This window comes from Sebastes fasciatus, chromosome 7, assembly GCF_043250625.1.
Source record: "Sebastes fasciatus isolate fSebFas1 chromosome 7, fSebFas1.pri, whole genome shotgun sequence".
NCBI classification, from domain to species: Eukaryota; Metazoa; Chordata; class Actinopteri; order Perciformes; family Sebastidae; genus Sebastes; species Sebastes fasciatus.
In genome coordinates this window covers 4,701,482-4,718,770 of record NC_133801.1, presented here as the reverse complement: position 1 = coordinate 4,718,770, position 17,289 = coordinate 4,701,482, and the positions used below count along the sequence as shown (strand labels likewise).

The following is a 17,289-nucleotide window of genomic DNA, read 5'->3' as shown; positions in this document are numbered from 1 at the left end:
CTCAGTAATCTACCCGCAGACAGATATTAAATCACACGCACATCATGTGACAAAGTATAAATTTGCGGGGTGGAGCTGAGAGACACGATGACGCAGACAGCCGTCTCACTTAAGATCCAGGTTTCCCCCAAACACAGCAGAGTGCTCGAGGTCAGATGTTTATTATACAGATTTACAGATAGATTTTCATACCAATTCCAAGTTTTTTTATTATTTATATTTGTCCATCCATCCATGGATGTTAGGGGTCGCGGGGGGGCTGGAGCTGGAGCCGGAGCCGATCCCAGCCGACATTGGGCAGGGTACACCCTGGACAGTCCATCGCAGGGCTGACACATAGAGACAGACAACCATTCACGCTCACATTCACACCTACGGGCAATTTTAGGGTCCACAATTAACCTAACCTGCATGTCTTTGGACTGTGGGAGGAAACCGGAGTACCCGGAGAAAACCCACGCTAACACGGGGAGAACATGCAAACTCCACACAGAAGGGTCCCAAGCCGGATTCGAACCTACAACCCTCTCGCTGTGAGGCGCCAGTGCTAACCACTGCACCACCGTACAACCCTATTGTAACAATTATAATTTTTAAACACCCCTTTCCCCCTCAATCCACCCCACAAACCTGTATAATTTACTACTAAATAAATAAAACAAAATATTATAATACATGAGGTAAAATCAGCCCGGTTGCACTAAATGAATGTCATTTCACATGCAATAAGGACGCCGTTCTTGCTTTTGCCATGTCATTTGTACGCCATGTAGTCTGTACTAACTGCAATGTAAACACATACGCGTAAATATGCTGCGCTCAGAGCTAGTGACGTAGAATAAAACGTGGCGGGCAGGCGGGCCGGAGGGGAGGTGGACGGATACAACAAACACAAAGTTACTGCAATGAACTTTTAACTGGTCATGAAACAGTCTGAATTTAATACTGATGCCTCTTTATGACCTACATAAGCAAAACATAAGGCTATTTCTATATATTTATTCTTAACGCAATGTCATCAGGTCAGATTCCCTGCAACATCAGATGAAACGATTCACGGCATGTAGGTACACGCTGCTGCTGGAGGCCGACTGAGCGGGGCAGACTGTCAGACCCCGCTGCAGTAAAATGAGAGTTTTCTTTAAAGGGAGTCTGGCAGCTGCAGATCTTTACGACACAAAGCGGTGGTGTTTGTCCACAGGGAACGCCAAAATCAACACAAAATGAAACTTTAAGTTATGTGTTAAACTTGCTAAATGCACAGCTTGTTACAGGACCTGCATCACATACTGGCACTTTGCACACACACAACAGGTGTGGTTGTATTCATACTTTCAGCTGGCTTTTGTAAAAGACTGTTTTAAGTCTATATTGCATATGAAAATATACAGTTTTACCCTCCACTACATCCTTTACCAATCTTAAACCCCCATCAATAAAACTCAAAGGTCACGCTGACTGACGGGTGATATGTGCTGTGTGTGTCTTCTGCCCATTCAGACCAGTCAGTTCTGTAGTTCGCTTGCCACCGTGGCACCGATCCAATGTCCCAGTTTAGACTGTCATTGTATCCTTCAGCACTCCCCACAACCACACAGCCATACCACCACCCCCAGTCCCACCCCCCCAGTCCCAGAACCCTGCAGCTGCCCCGGGGAACCAGGCACCAAGGACAGTTATGTAACCAGGAACACTGTGAATCATTTATAATGATTCTATCTGAATCTCATGAGCAGAGTGTGCAAAAAAGAAAATCAGATGGTTGAATACTTTGATGTGCTTAGTGCATACTAAATGGCATGATATTGAATGGGATACAGTTTTTAGTGTTTGTTTTTTACTGATGTCTGTGTGAGGAAATGTTAGTAAAGTAGTTTTGCTCCATATGAGGCAACAGGATGAGAAGAGAAATTGTTTGCTGATATGTGTTACGATTCGCATATGAGATTGTAGAGTTGGTGCAGATTGTGTGCATGCATCCACACACGCATACAGAAGGACGGTCTGCAGGACAGATAATAATGCACTATACTCACTTTTAACAGTCTCTTCTGCACTATATTCACCTTTTTAATAGTCGTGTATCTCAGCTGTTACCCTGCACTAGATTCAGTTTTAACAGTTTTCTTCATCTCCTTGTATTTTTATATCTGGTATATTTTTTTGTTCTTTGTACTACTAACTTTTTTACTGCCTTTTTACTAACATGTTTTGCACTATGGAACTGTGATGCTGGAAACTTGAATTTCCCTCGGGATCAATGAAGTTACTATCTATATCTATCTATCTATCTATCTAGGACGTGGAAACTTGTAACTTGCATTAAACACAACCTCTATGAAGCTGATATTGTGATTTTGTTGAGAAGTGAACTTTTGGGTATTTTTTGGGGTGATGCTTTGTGTCTACCATCTGAAGTTGCACGTATAGTTGATATTATTCATATAAATGTAGTGTATTTGTTTCTGTTAAGGAGGAAGAAGCACATATACATATAGGATGTTTTGACATACAAGAAGTTTATGTAGTTCTGAAGCGTTTAAGATGACCTTCATCTAAACGGTAAACTGCTGTTTGTGAAGCTGCTTCTTGTTTGTGTTGTTTCTGTTCTAGTGCTGGTTTATATTAGTTATGCACCCTGATTCCTAGATAACATGTTAAGTAGTAAGGCAGTAAGTCACTGATCATCATCATCATCATCATCATCATCATCATCATCATCATCATCATCATATGAAACTAGAAAACATAAGGAATCAATCGGTACCAACCATGTCATACTATCTTGTTGTGAAGGAGGATAAATAACGCTCCACATTTACGCTTAATTTTGGCGAGGACAAACTGGCATGGTCATTTTCAAAGGGGTCCCTTGACCTCTGACCTCAAGATATGTGAATGAAAATGTGTTCTATGGGTACCCACGAGTCTCCCCTTTACAGACATACCCACTTTATGATAATCACATGCAGTTTGGGGCAAGTCATAGTCAAGTCAGCACACTGACACACTGACAGCTGTTGTTGCCTGTTGGGCTGCAGTCTGCCATGTTATGATTTGAGCATATTGTTTTATGCTAAATGCAGTACCTGTGAGGGTTTCTGGACAATATCTGTCATTGTTTTGTGTTGTTAATTGATTTCCAATAATAAATATATACATACATTTGCATAAAGCTGCATATTTGCCCACTCCCATGTTGATAAGACTATTAAATACTTCACAAATCTGCCTTTAATGTACATTTTGAACAGATACAAAATTGATTAATTTGCAATTAATTGCAACTAACTATGGACAATCATGCGATTAAATATTTTAATTGATTGACAGCCCTAATTTATATATATACATAGTACATACAGTATTTTATAAAGCTTGTATGAGCTGGCGTGTCGTCCGATGGCACATTCTTATTCACAGCAAAGGCCTTAGGGAGTAGTTGAGGGTTACATGTATTCACACATTCACACATGGGTGTTGCCAGGAACAGCTGGCAGTCTCAGCCACCGACGGCTTCCACTGACGCACATTTGGCATTTTTCTATCAACATTATACAGCATCCTATGACTCTGTAATTGTTCTTGTGGTTCCTGTACTGAGCGGGAACACAGTGAAACCTGACGATGTAACAAGAAGATAATGACTTTTAGTTGTTTTTTGTTGGTGTTTATCATGAAACAGTATTTCAAAGACTTGACATTAGTGTTTTAAACTTAAGCTGATCACATCTTAACCCCACATGTAAAGACATAACTCAAAGAGAAGTGATCTGCTGGATCTCAGGAAGCAGCAGCAGCTTCTTTGGATTCCTCCGATTTGACCTGAACTGACTGTTTCAGACATACAAGTCCAGAGCCAGAGCAGGACAGAAATCATGTTAACGGTTTGAGGAGCACTCCAAATAGACCCAGGCATTTGTAAGACGACTCTGTCAACGTGAGCATGTTAAGTCTGTCACACAGTGAAAAGTGCTGGATTGGAATGAGCGGGGCTGAATGAGAAGGAGGGACGGGCTTTTGGCCAATGAGACGTGACGTTGTGTGTTTGGTTGTACACAACATTCAATAAATGTTTCACTATTTTCTTTGTTTCGTTCCAGCTTTATATCCAAAATATGTTTATGCTGTGATTAGCTTTACCAGATATGGAGGAAACATAACTGCTGTCTGGGTTATCATGGCACTGGCACTATATGTCCCACGTGGAGTTAGGTTTAGGTTACTAAAAACACTGTAGTCTTATTGAAAAGGTACTGACCATTTATTGAAAAACTCACCCTTGACTGTAAAGGCACCAATTTTACACATCAAAGTTTACAGATGTTGGGGAATACTATATGTGAACAAGTTGTATAAAGCCTTTTAGTGTCTGCAGAATAAAATTGGTTGTCATTGTACGTTTCTGCAAACTACAGATACGTTGAATCAGATCATCACGCGGTGCACAGCTTAAAGTGTTGTGTTCTCATGTGGTGAAATATGTTGGGCGTGTTGTGTTGTCCCGTTCTCATTTGCAGGGCGTCAAATACTGACGCTTTGTCACGGCCGTTAGTGTTCGATACGGCTGCACAAGGCACGCTTTAGCGCCGGTATGAGACACACCGGGCTTTCCATTAACTACAATATAACAGTTAACGCTCTGAGTGCTGTGGTGACGTAGTTTAAAGAGCGAAAGAGACACACAGGATGGGTAGGAGGGGAGGTAGATGGGTCCAACAAGACACGGTTTTCATCCAGGAGACCGCTGTTTGTGACACGTGTGTTAAAGGGACTGTTTGTAACTTTTTAAGCGTATAAATGTACCGGGTCGGGACACATGCGCGCTCGCATATGCACGCTCGGGTGTGGCCGGAGCCTCGTCTCCTCTGACTGCTCGCCTTCACTTGACAGCTCCGTGTCAACCCTCATCAGCAGCATCTCATTTGTGATTAGATGAACATGACTTCTTTATAACTTTATCTCATCATCATTGGAAACTCTGAAGCAACAGGCTCTCTATCAACTAATCTATGTCCTTTGGACGGAACTAAAGCCACTGAGGCTGTCGTGTCTTCAAACACTGATTATTGAGAGATATGGGGAAACCAGCAGCAAGAGGTGTGTGTGTGATGGGAGAGAGAAGAGCATAAATAAATATAATAAATATACAAAACGAGTAAATAAATGTATCCCCTTAGCGTAATTAACCAGAAATATGGTTTGTTAGTTTCGTTAAAAACCGTTAGCGAGTTACACGCTACCTTCCACTTGTTGCGTAACAACCAGAATAACTCAGCTGAGCAGTCGGATATCAGTCTCCGTTGATCCGTTGGAGTAGCAGCTCTCTCGGTTAACAGCTTCATCATATGTAACGTTGACTTCCTCTAGAAAAAGGTTCATGACGGCCCCGTTAACTTAGTATTTTACCGCTGATAGCGGTGGCAGCCAACAGGCTCTGCGTTGTGTTTGATTGTAGACCAACGGCTGACGGTTAACGGTTCACTCCAACGAACCACAGACAGCTCCGATGTCCATTCAACACATATTTATTTAGCTGACAAGCACTTCGGGACACACGTTCACCTGGGAGATACCAGCCCGGTCTCTAGATTATATATTATACACAGACTATACATTAATATTGACACATTAAAGGTCCCGTATTGTAAAAAGTGTGATTTTCATGTCTTTCATATTATAAAACAGGTTTAAAAGGGACTGTTTGTAACTATTTAAGCGTATAAATCTACCGGGTCGGTTTCCCAGGCGCGTTCTCGCATATGCGCGTTCGCGTGTGGCTGCGCTGTCCAGACTCCCTGTGGACACGTACCATAAGACTCCAACACAAACTACACAAAAGCACCAAAACCTCTTGGTTGTATCTAGTGAATCCCATCTTGCAAAACAGTGTTGGCGGCGGTCGTAGTACGCGGGGGAGACCGTAGCTTTGGTCTCCAGGACCGGAGTCTCTGCTCCTCTGCCTGCCTGCCTTCACTCACACACCGCGCTCGTTCTCGCTCCACCTCTAGACGTGCATGCACGCTCACTCCACACTGCAGAAGAGTTAGTTTAGCTCTGAGAATATCTAGTGAATGTACAGTGGACGTTTGTGCAGAAATAACTGCTGCAGCTCATCCAGACCAACAGAGGTTTTCCGTGTCTTGTGAAGTGACGGGGCTCCGCAGCTCTGCAGAGAGAAACGTTGTCGCCTCGTTACCAACCGGTGCCGGTGTCTCCCTGCTCTCTCCGACTGCGGGCGGAGACGAGACGTTACTCTCTGCAGAGCTCCGCTGTTTCAGAGCCCCGGAAAAGCCAACACTAGGATCAGCAGTGATTCATGGAGAGACCTTCGTCTGCTCAGCTAACATTACTGCCAAGCAGCTGAAATATAGAGTGATATTGTGGTTTTAGCTGACGTGTGTCGCCTCACTGTTTTGAGCGATGCTCGTTCATGTCTATCTAGAGCGAGCAAGCGCGAGCCCAACGCTGACTTTCGTTGGCTTAACGGCCACAGGTGTCGCTGTTAACAAGCAATTCTGAAAGTTACAAATAGTCCCTTTAACGCTCTGAGAAAGTGCTGTGGTGACGTAGTTTAAAGAGCGAAAGAGACAAACAGGATGGGTAGGATGGGAGGTAGATGGGTCCAACAAGACAAGGTTTTCATCCAGGAGACCGCTGTTTGTGACACGTGTGTTAAGATTCACTTTCACGTTACAATCAGCTGTTCGTTTGTGTCCTGTGTTCACAACGCTCAGTTTCATTTTCACTGCACAAACGTAGTCATTTTAAGCCCAACCATGATGTTTTTTCCTAAACCTAACTATAGGGGTTTTGTTGCCGAAACCTAAGCAAGTGTTTTTGTTTAATTCATAACATTAAAGGCAGGGTGAGAAGCTAGCAGGAGTACATCAGATTTTTCAAAAATGATCCAACCGAAAAAAAACTGAAACGTGTTGCCAACTCTTTTCCAATGGAAGAAGCAGAACCAGCTCCAAAAGTCTCTTAATCTAGAGAGAAAGTCACCAAGTCGGCAACACTGACAGTCCGTCTCTTCAGGCCTCCATCCAAAGCCACTCCCCCAAAATCATAACGAATGTAAACAACAAACAAGGCTGTTCTTAGTGCTCACAGCTGTCAAGCTAGCAGCTTGTAGAAGACTCTGGTGATGCAATGAGTGCATGGGCAGAGTGCACGCAGGCAGGCATATATCTGTAGGTAACGGGTTTATTACAGTCCTCACAGTCCACAGATACAACTAAGATAACACAAAATGTTTTAAAATCTTTATGAACCCTGCCTTTAAGCATGTGTTTACTGCAACCGAAAAGTGACGCCAAGGGGGCGTTTCAAAGCGTCAGTATGTGACGAGTTGGGATGAGAACATGTTAGTTGTGTGTATCTGCACTGAGCAACATTATATTTCAATTCAAAGTCATTTATCTTAGTTTTGGTTAATAGTTTTTCATTTCTGTGATTTGTTTTGTGTGTATTTTGTAAAGGAGGCGGCGGTGGTGGAGAGCGTACACTGAAACATGAGCTACCTGAGTAACTGAGTGGGTCGGGGGTGGTGGCGGTTTGAAGAACCGTGGATTTCTATCTTTAGTGCCGCCTCACCAGGTCCTCCCATCTCCAATACCAGTTCACCCGATTGAATTGCATCGACTCAGCTGTCAGTGAAGTCCGTCCCTCCTTCCATCCCTCCGACCATTCATCTGTTTATCCACCTTCACTTGACAGAACCTACATTTCTTTACCAAAGCAGCAGGACGGATGAGAAGGAGACAGAGTAATGGACACAGAGCAGTAAACAGTTGGGATTTAACCCATGACTATCAGTTTCATGTTGATCTTCTCACATATGTGACTTTATGTCTCATGTCTTCACTGCTGTCACAAGTGAAAGGGCCCTCAAACATTCTAGTAGTTCTATTAAAAGAAAATATATCATGCATGACATGCTTTGTATGTGTGTGTGTGCGTGTGTGTCATTGTTCCCATTCATTCTATATGTCATTCATTTCTAATTTTACATTAATGGGAGACGGCTGTAATATTTTAAAGCTGCACTTCTCTGATGTGTGTTGCATGATTATTTGATCATGTGTCTACATGCATCACCTGTGTTCTTTTTGTTAGTCCTTGTCCGTGTGCATGTCTGTATATATTTACACACACACATATCTGACTGCAGAGCGTACCGTCATGTCTTCCTGCTGTCGGCTGTGTGTTGGGCGTCAGCAGCAGTGTTGTATTGCCAGTGTGAATTCCCACTGCCGTCTAATCTCAGCATTGATCTAATTTTCTGCGCAGCTTTGAAACCCACTCACACACACTCACAAAAAACACATTAATAAATTGCATGCAGCAACCCTTCTGTCAAGAATCAGATCTTTAGTGTATTTATGTGTGAATAAAAAACGGTGTAGATAAATAATTAAGGATGCACAGTGAAGATATTTTTAGTGTTGACATTGTAATGATAGGCAAGGCTGCTAATGTGTCCTCAGAGGGGGACGCTGCAACTCTGCAACTGCGAGGTGACAGCAAAATGAAATATATACGATATATTCAATTAATAATCAGCTGGCTCGTTAGTCTGGTGTGTGTGTGAAGACAAAGTCCATTGGATTTGGCTACGGTCGGAAAACATAGACTGTATAGCTGTCTGACGGCAAGGTAAACCTTTTTTTAGGTGTCTAAAATGTGTTTAGCTGCTGCCGCCGTCAACAGCGGTACATTGCTTTGCTCCCGTGCTGGTACTCCTGTCTGTTTCTCCAAACTGGTGGCGTGCCGACCGTCATCTACTGTAGATAATTCACTGACTATGGATCAGTACCTCATACAACCCCACTTCAAAAACTATCCCTTTAAAGTCCTAGTTAATGAGGCAATAATACTGTACTTAAGAACAAAGACTTAACAGTTATTATAAAGGTCAGTGAGGTTTATAAGAGATTTAACAAGGCTTAGCTTTTCACTCCGGAGATTTTACATTAAAGCAGTTTTTGTCCCCTCTGGTCTTCAGTCTAGACAAACTAAAACACTACTAGAATACAGTTAATATCTGGCAAAAGACGTAACAAGAAAATGTACGTCAGGACCTAGAAAACAAGCAAAATAGAATATATAATTGAGAGGCTAAACCACGGAGATAAGTGGTTCAGTCCTGTGCTTAACTTCACATACACACAGTAGTAGTGTGCTCCTAAAGGGAATATAAATATCTCCACTGCAACAGATGAACAAATAAAGTGGTTTCTATTTTCTGCTCAGAGGTCAGAGGTTGAGGAAAGAATGAACATATGTGGTGGTCCTGCATAGTTTAATGACACTATGTGAGGAATCCAAGTCCCAGTGGAGACCCAGCAAGGAGTTTCATTCGTATTTCAAATAGCAAATGTTTTTTCTTTTAGTGTTCATGTTCACACAGAACCACTTTATATATCTCTTTATAGAACTTTGTAGATAGTTCTCATATCATTATATTTGTATATACTGTTTTTCTTAACCTGTAATCATTTAAAACAAATTATACTTTTATTGCAATCAACTCATGAAATAGTACATCCACAGAAAACATATATATATAATAATATAATAAATATATATTTTCAAATATACATGAACAATACAATATTGTATTTTATACACCCAGAGGTACAAAAAAATATGTGTATTTATGTTTATATTATGATCTTTTTTTGCTGATTGTTCATGTATATTTGAAAATATATATTTTTTTTATTATTATTATTATTATTATTATTATTATTATTATTATTATTATTTTATTTTTATTATTTATTACTTTTTATTTATTATTTTTAATTATTAATGTTTTGATTTTATTTTTTATTTGTTTTTAAAAAATGTGTCTTTATTTTTCTGGGGGCATGTGACATGCACATAGAAAAATAAATTGGATTATTTTGATCTTACATTCATTCATAATAATTCATTTAAATCATTCTTAAATCCTGTGTCATGAAAAATAGAAAATTTCATGAAGTTGCACAAGTAATCTTCTACTACTTCAGCTTTAAATTAATAAACTTGCACTTAATGCAGACACATTACCAAACCTTAAAACATTTTTTTGTTATTGAAATGTGTCCATAGCACCGAGTACTAATGCAAGGTCAAATGGTCGAAAGGTCATCATCTTTTGATCAGTTAATTCCTGATTTATATCATTATTTTAGACTGTATTTTGTAATATTTCAGGTAAAGTGCTGTTAGGAGAAGTCTGGGTTTTGTAGAAAAAAACATGTTTAGGTATTGTGGTAGTACTGAGTAGTTCTTCTTCTTCTTCTTCTTCTTCTTCTTCTCAGATTTCCTGTCGAGTCGTTTTACAAAGGATTCATACCTGTGTCTAAATTCACTGATTTCTCATTCAGGTACTTGACTTTTATCTCACGTTTCTGGGTGAGCCGAGGGGAGAATGTGTAGAAAGGATTTACTCACCTAAAAACTCACTTTCCCATAATCCTCCTCTCCCTTCCTTTGCCACACTGCCTCAGCTGCATGTAATTAGGACTTATTGACTCAGTTTGTCTAAAGAGCAGTTTGTTTCTGCCACCAGCAGTCCTCCACTGGGTTTTATGACAAATGTGAGTGACCGTTTGAATGAATGTTTATTTGAATATCTGAGTGTTATTGCCGTCATCAGCTGGTGGCCCATCTGTTCTTGCTGACATTTCAGTGGCAAGACTGCAGCACTTGTCTCCTGTGGGTATATGGACAGGACAGACAACCTGTTTCATTGAGTGTCTGTACAACAAACCCCTGTGTGTGGCTCGTTAGTGAGGCTTGAGACCAAAAACATGTTTGTTTGTAGTGTCAAAAACTGTCAAGTTGGAACCCAATGATTTAGATTCATCATTTCTGATTTAAATCAGAACAACATTGAATGCTACATACGTAAAGTGTGTGAATTTAGGTAGTTTGGATTCACCAAAGTCTCACAATAACACAAATAAACTAACCGATGGAGGCAGCGGTAGACCAGCGACTCCTTTGTTCTGCAAGGTAAAATCACAGGTTTTTTCAATGGAGTCTGGTGGCTTTGGCGAGAACATAGATGGAGACTACGACTTAAGTTACCTGTCGGAAAGGGCTGTCTGAGGGCAAGGTAAAATGGTGAAAATATTCTAAATATAGCGTACACTTAACTTATATGTTTAGGTGTCTAAAATGCGTTTTGCTGCTGCCGGTGTCACATTCAAGCTGTTCTGATTTGGGGAGAGACTTTTTCAAACTTCCCATATACCCGATCATTTGACCTCGTGACCCTGAGTCCTGACCCGTATGGGTGAATACGTGGTGAGCAGCAGGTATTGGAGGGTTGTTTGTAGGAAGCCTGGAGGAGTTTCCCCGGGGACCGCTGACCTTATATGGCCGGGCCCCGGCCTGCACGCTCACCAACAGTCAGTTGCTGGTGCTTCTCTGCCCACCTGACAGCTGAGCCGTCCATCAACCTGCTCATATAACTGTCTCACACACACACTCTGCTGATCGGTCCTGTGCCCCTCTCTCTCTGGATTTTTATTTCATTTGATTTTAAAGTGGAGTTTTTGTATCGTACCTCCACTCTGGGAATCTGACTGAATATGTTTCAAAGTGTATGGAAAGTCTAGTTTTAGTGTAACTCTATGGTCATTAGCGTGAGCAGCATGCTAGACCTATGAGTGATTGGATAAAGGAAAGAGCGCCATCTATAGAAACTCAAGTGTCACCAACAAGGCCTACAGGGTTCAGGCCCAGGGGCCCTTAGGAGTCAGGGGGCCGCAGGTCCAGAGGTCACAGATACAAGTAGGATGACCTGAGTGTTTTGTTTTGTTGTTGTTGTTTGTGCTCCTGACCCGGATCAGAGTCTTTTAATATTGAGTATCTGCAAACCAAACCCAGTGGTGGAGGAGGAAGTATTCAGATCATTTACATGAGTAAAAGTAGTGATGCAATACTATAGAAATACCCCATTACAAGTAAAAGTCCTGCATGTACATCTTAATGTACTTAAAGGAACAGTGTGTAACATTTCAGGGGATCTATTAGCAGAAATGGAATATAATATTCATCAACTATGTTTTCATTAGTGTATAATCACCTGAAACTAAGAATCGTTGTGTTTTCATTAATGAGTCCTTCATATCTACATAGAGAGCGAGTCCTCTTCACGGAGTCCGCAGTGTAGTGTCTGTTATCAGTTTAATATCTGATACGTCCCTTTAGCAGTTTGAGTTTGACAAATAAAGTGTTTATTCCAAGTCAATTTATTTATTTATTCCAGTCTTTTTAGTACCAATTTCACACTTTGTGTTAGTATCTCTGCCACAGCGAAGACAGGAAACACTATCTGTGGAAGTGCAAAGATGGAAAACATATCTAACTTAATAAATACCAACTTCATATCTCAGACTGTTGATGCATCATATCAACTTAACAGTTGAACTTTGGATGTATTTTTGCACAGAACAAAGACAGTGGATTTGGTCCTCTGTCACTTACATTGGAATTGCTCAGAGGTCAATTAACCAAAACAAAAATACATTCACAAAACTATATACAGATTATACAAACAAACAGATATGTAAGGAATAATGTACAGCGAGCGGGTCGTTATTGTGAAATGAACCCCAACAGGGAAGCGGAGCGGAGGTCATGTCATGTTGGTTGTTACAGGAAACGAGAGAGGTGGACATTTTTCATTTAAATTAACTTGAGACTTGGCATTTAATACGAAAACCTAAAGAGATTCACTCTAAAGTCGTAGTCTTTACTACCCCACTTTTACATTTTTTAAATATTTATTATATTTATTTATGCTCTTCTCTCTCCCATCACACACACACCTCTTGCTGCTGGTTTCCCCATATCTCTCAATAATCAGTGTTTGAAGACACGACAGCCTCAGTGGTTTTAGTTACGTCCAAAGGACATAGATTAGTTGATAGAGAGCCTGTTGCTTCAGAGTTTCCAATGATGATGAGATAAAGTGATAAAGAAGTCATGTTCATCCAACCACAAATGAGATGCTGCTGATGAGGGTTGACACGGAGCTTATGAGGTGAGTTGTGTCGGTGTTTGCGCAACACTCACAAGCAGACGTCCGAGCAGAATGGCTGCAGTCGCAGAGCTCTCCTTCCTGCTGTTTGCGCTCATCAACAACATTCATGCAGAGGAACTCATCATCATCCAAAAGGAAAGGGACTCTTACACCTTCAAGCTCCCCAATGAGGCCAACTCCTCCTGCCTGATCTCCAGATTTGTTGGTGAGGAGAAGATTGTCCTGTGGAACACCTCTGACCTCTGGTCCCAGAACTCCATACCTAAAGACTTGAAAGGACGACTTTCAGCTGGCAGCATTTCTAATTACAAGATCCACAACCTGACCCACTCAGACTCCGGCACGTACCAAGAGGAGTGTTGGACCGAGGGCAAAGTCAGAAAAGACAAGAAAAAGAAAAGAAAAAAGGTGTTAAAGATGATATCACAAAACAGACCAGTCCCCTCCTATGGGTCAGGGTGCAGCTCAAAGCAGTGATCCCTATAATCACATGTATCCACAACGAAACAAAGAAAAACAAACAAACATAACTATATATACAATATATATATAATATTTTATATATTTTATAAAAAACTAAAAAGACGTCCCTCTCCCCAGCATATCGTACATATTTGTGTTATTTTCATATTTTTATTCAGTTATTTTATATTTAGAATTTGATACTACAGTATCCATGGTAACGATGGAGCTATGAAAGCTCATCACTGAGGGAACGAGTCGGACCGGGCTTGTATCTGCCAGGTGTGTGTGTGTTTGTGTGTGTGTGTGTGTGTGTGTGAACTTTAAAGGTCACATATTATGCTCGTTTTCAGGTTCATACTTGTATTTTGTGTTTTTAATAGAACATGTTTACATGCTGTAATGTTCAAAAAAACATTTATGTTCCACGTACTGTCTGCCTGAATATACCTGTATTTACCCTCTGTCTGAAACGCTCCGTTTTAGTGCATTGCGACGGAATTGCAACAGAATTGCGTTGCTAGGCAACAGCTTGGGCCATGTTTACTTCCTGTCAGCTGATGCCACTCACACACACTGCAACCAGGAAATAAACTGGGACACATTTAGAATGTTTACGTTTAAAATTGTGTCAAGGGTCTAAATATTGTAGATTTGTGACATCACAAATGGGCAGAAATCCTAACGGCTTGTTTCAAACACAACATTTCTGAATACGGGCTGTGTGTATTTCTCCGTATATTGAGTGTTTTGATAGTTTAACAGTATTTATATAGCACTTAAAGGGACTATTTGTAACTTTCAGAAATGCTTGTTAACAGCAACACCTGTGGCCGTTAAATCAATGAAAGTCAGCGTCAGGCTCGCGCTTGCTCGCTCTAAATAGACATGAATGAGCATCGCTCAAAACAGTGAGGCGACACACGTCAGCTAAAACCACAAATTCACTCTATATTTCATCTGCTTGGCAGTAATGTTAGCTGACCAGATGAAGGTCTCTCCATGAATCACTGCTGATCCTAGTGTTGGCTTTTCCTGCCTCAGCCTCCGGGGCTCTGGGGCTGAAACAGGAAAAGAAACGTTATCGTCTCCGCCCGCAGCCGGTGTCTCCCTCCGGCACCCGGTCGGAGACGATAACGTAACTCGCTGCGGAGCCCCGTCACTTCACAAGACACGTAAAACCTCTGTTGGTCTGGAGGACCTGCAGCATTTATTTCTGCACAAACGTCCACTGTACATTCACTAGATATTCTCAGAGCTAAACTAACTCTTCTGCAGTGTGGAGTGAGCGCGTATGCACGTCTAGAGGTGGAGCGAGAACGAGTGCGGTGTGTGAGTGAAGGCAGGCAGGCAGAGGAGCAGAGACTCCGGTCCTGGAGACCAAAGCTACGGTCTCCCCCGCGTACTACGACCGCTGCCAACACTGTTTGGTTTTGGTGCTTTCGTGTAGTTTGTGTTGGAGTCTTATGGTACGTGTCCACAGGGAGTCTGGACAGCGCAGCCACACGCGAACACGCATATGCCAGAGCGCGCCTGGGAAACCGACCCGGTAGATTTATACGCTTAAAAAGTTACAAACAGTCCCTTTTAAACCTGTTTTATAATATAAAAGACATGAAAATCACACTTTTTACAATACGGGACCTTTAATGTGTCAATATTAATGTATAGTCTATGTATAATATATAATCTAGAGACCGGGCTGGTATCTCCCAGGTGAACGTGTGTCCCGAAGTGCTTGTAAGCTAAATAAATATGTGTTGAATGGACATCGGAGCTGTCTGTGGTTCGTTGGAGTGAACCGTTAACCGTCAGCCGTTGGTCTACAATCAAACCCAACGCAGAGCCTGTTGGCTGCCACCGCTATCAGCGGTAAAATACTAAGTTAACGGGGCCGTCATGAACTGTTTCTAGAGGAAGTCAACGTTACATATGATGAAGCTGTTAACCGAGAGAGCTGCTACTCCAACGGATCAACGGAGACTGATATCCGACTGCTCAGCTGAGTTATTCTGGTTGCTATGCAACAAGTGGAAGGTAGCGTGTAACTCGCTAACGGTTTTTAACGTAACTAACAAGCCATATTTCTGGTTAATTACGCTAAGGGGATACATTTATTTACTAATTTTGTATATTGTATTATATTTATTTATGCTCTTCTCTCTCCCATCACACACACACCTCTTGCTGCTGGTTTCCCCATATCTCTCAATAATCAGTGTTTGAAGACACGACAGCCTCAGTGGCTTTAGTTCCGTCCAAAGGACATAGATTAGTTGATAGAGAGCCTGTTGCTTCAGAGTTTCCAATGATGATGAGATGAAGTGATAAAGAAGTCATGTTCATCCAATCACAAATGAGATGCTGCTGATGAGGGTTGACACAGAGTTTAAGAAGGGAGTTGTGTCGGTGTTTGTGCAACACTCACAAGCAGACCTTAAACTCACAAGCAGACCTTAAACTCACAAGCAGACCTCCGAGCAGAATGGCTGCAGTTGCAGAGCTCTCCTTCCTGCTGTTTGCGCTCATCAACAACATTCATGCAGAGGAACTCATCATCATCCAAAAGGAAAGGGACTCTTACACCTTCAAGCTCCACAAGGAGGCCAACTCCTCCTGCCTGATCTCCAGATTTGTTGGTGAGGAGAAGATTGTCCTGTGGAACACCTCTGACCTCTGGTCCCAGAACTCCACAGTACCTAAAGACTTGAAAGGACGACTTTCAGCTGGCAGCAATTCTAATTACAAGATCCACAACCTGACCCACTCAGACTCCGGCACGTACCAAGAGGAGTGTTGGACCGAAGGCAAAGTCACATATGTGAAAAACATCAGTATTATTATTTGTAGTTCAATAGATAAGGAAACACCTATTGAAGTGCGTCCTGGAGGATCAGTGGAGCTACCATGTCTGGGAGCGTATGACAATCTGGATATCCAGTGGCTAAAGCATGAGTTTAGATCTGAGCCAGAAATATGGACAAGAGTTTTTGGGGACAATACGACATCAGTGATGGACAATGTTAAAGGAAGATACCAAATGGTGACAAACACATCAACTCTTCGTGTATCTGACCCCAGAACAACAATCTACACAAGGCACACCTGTCTGGTGATGAACCAACAGCAGTGTGTCGGCAGTCACCCTGTACAGCATGTATCCTTTTCTATAATCTACCGCTCAGTGGAGGAGACGGCTGTGCTGCCGTGCAATGTCACTGATTTCATTGATGACCAGCCCCCACATTGGGAGAAGAGTATAGTGTTCTTCAATGCTGACAAAGGACAATACGACTACAATGTGTCTTTAGAGGAACAAGAGGTGGACCAAAACTACTCGCTGGTGTTTTCATCGTTGATGTTAAATCACACAGGTCACTACCGCTGTGAAACCTCTGAAAGAAAGCAAAGGTATTGGCTGTTTGTGTGCCCCAAATTTGGCCCACCTGCTGTAGAGCTCTTCTCAGAGGGAGAAGAAATCACTCTCAGATGCAGAGATTTGGGAGAGAGTCTGGGACACATTTGGTTCATCAAGTCGAACCAAACAGACGGAAGAATCTTTAATACAGGAACTGATCTGAGCAGAGTGAGCTGGGATCGTAATAAGACATCTCTGGTTATCTCTAATGTCTCACTGGAAGACACAGGAGAGTATTGGTGTGCAGGTCTTGACCCAGATGGTCAGTGTGTGTCAACAACCAAAACTCTTCTAAAGTACAGAGAGCCCTCTGGGTTTCCCTCCACCTTCTACATAGTGAGATGCTCAGTGCTCAGTGTTC

At 41.8% G+C, this 17,289-nt stretch overlaps 1 long non-coding RNA gene across 3 annotated transcripts in view; it reads left to right on the top strand.

Moving 5' to 3' along the window:
- The first annotated feature begins 10,374 nt into the window (after positions 1-10,374).
- The window catches only part of LOC141771159 (uncharacterized), a 35,925-nt gene continuing 29,010 nt past the window's right edge, over positions 10,375-17,289 (top strand). For all 3 annotated transcript variants that reach the window (XR_012594684.1, XR_012594686.1, XR_012594685.1), the window contains exon 1: positions 10,375-10,592. This is a non-coding gene — a long non-coding RNA (uncharacterized LOC141771159). The remainder of the gene's footprint in view (positions 10,593-17,289) is intronic.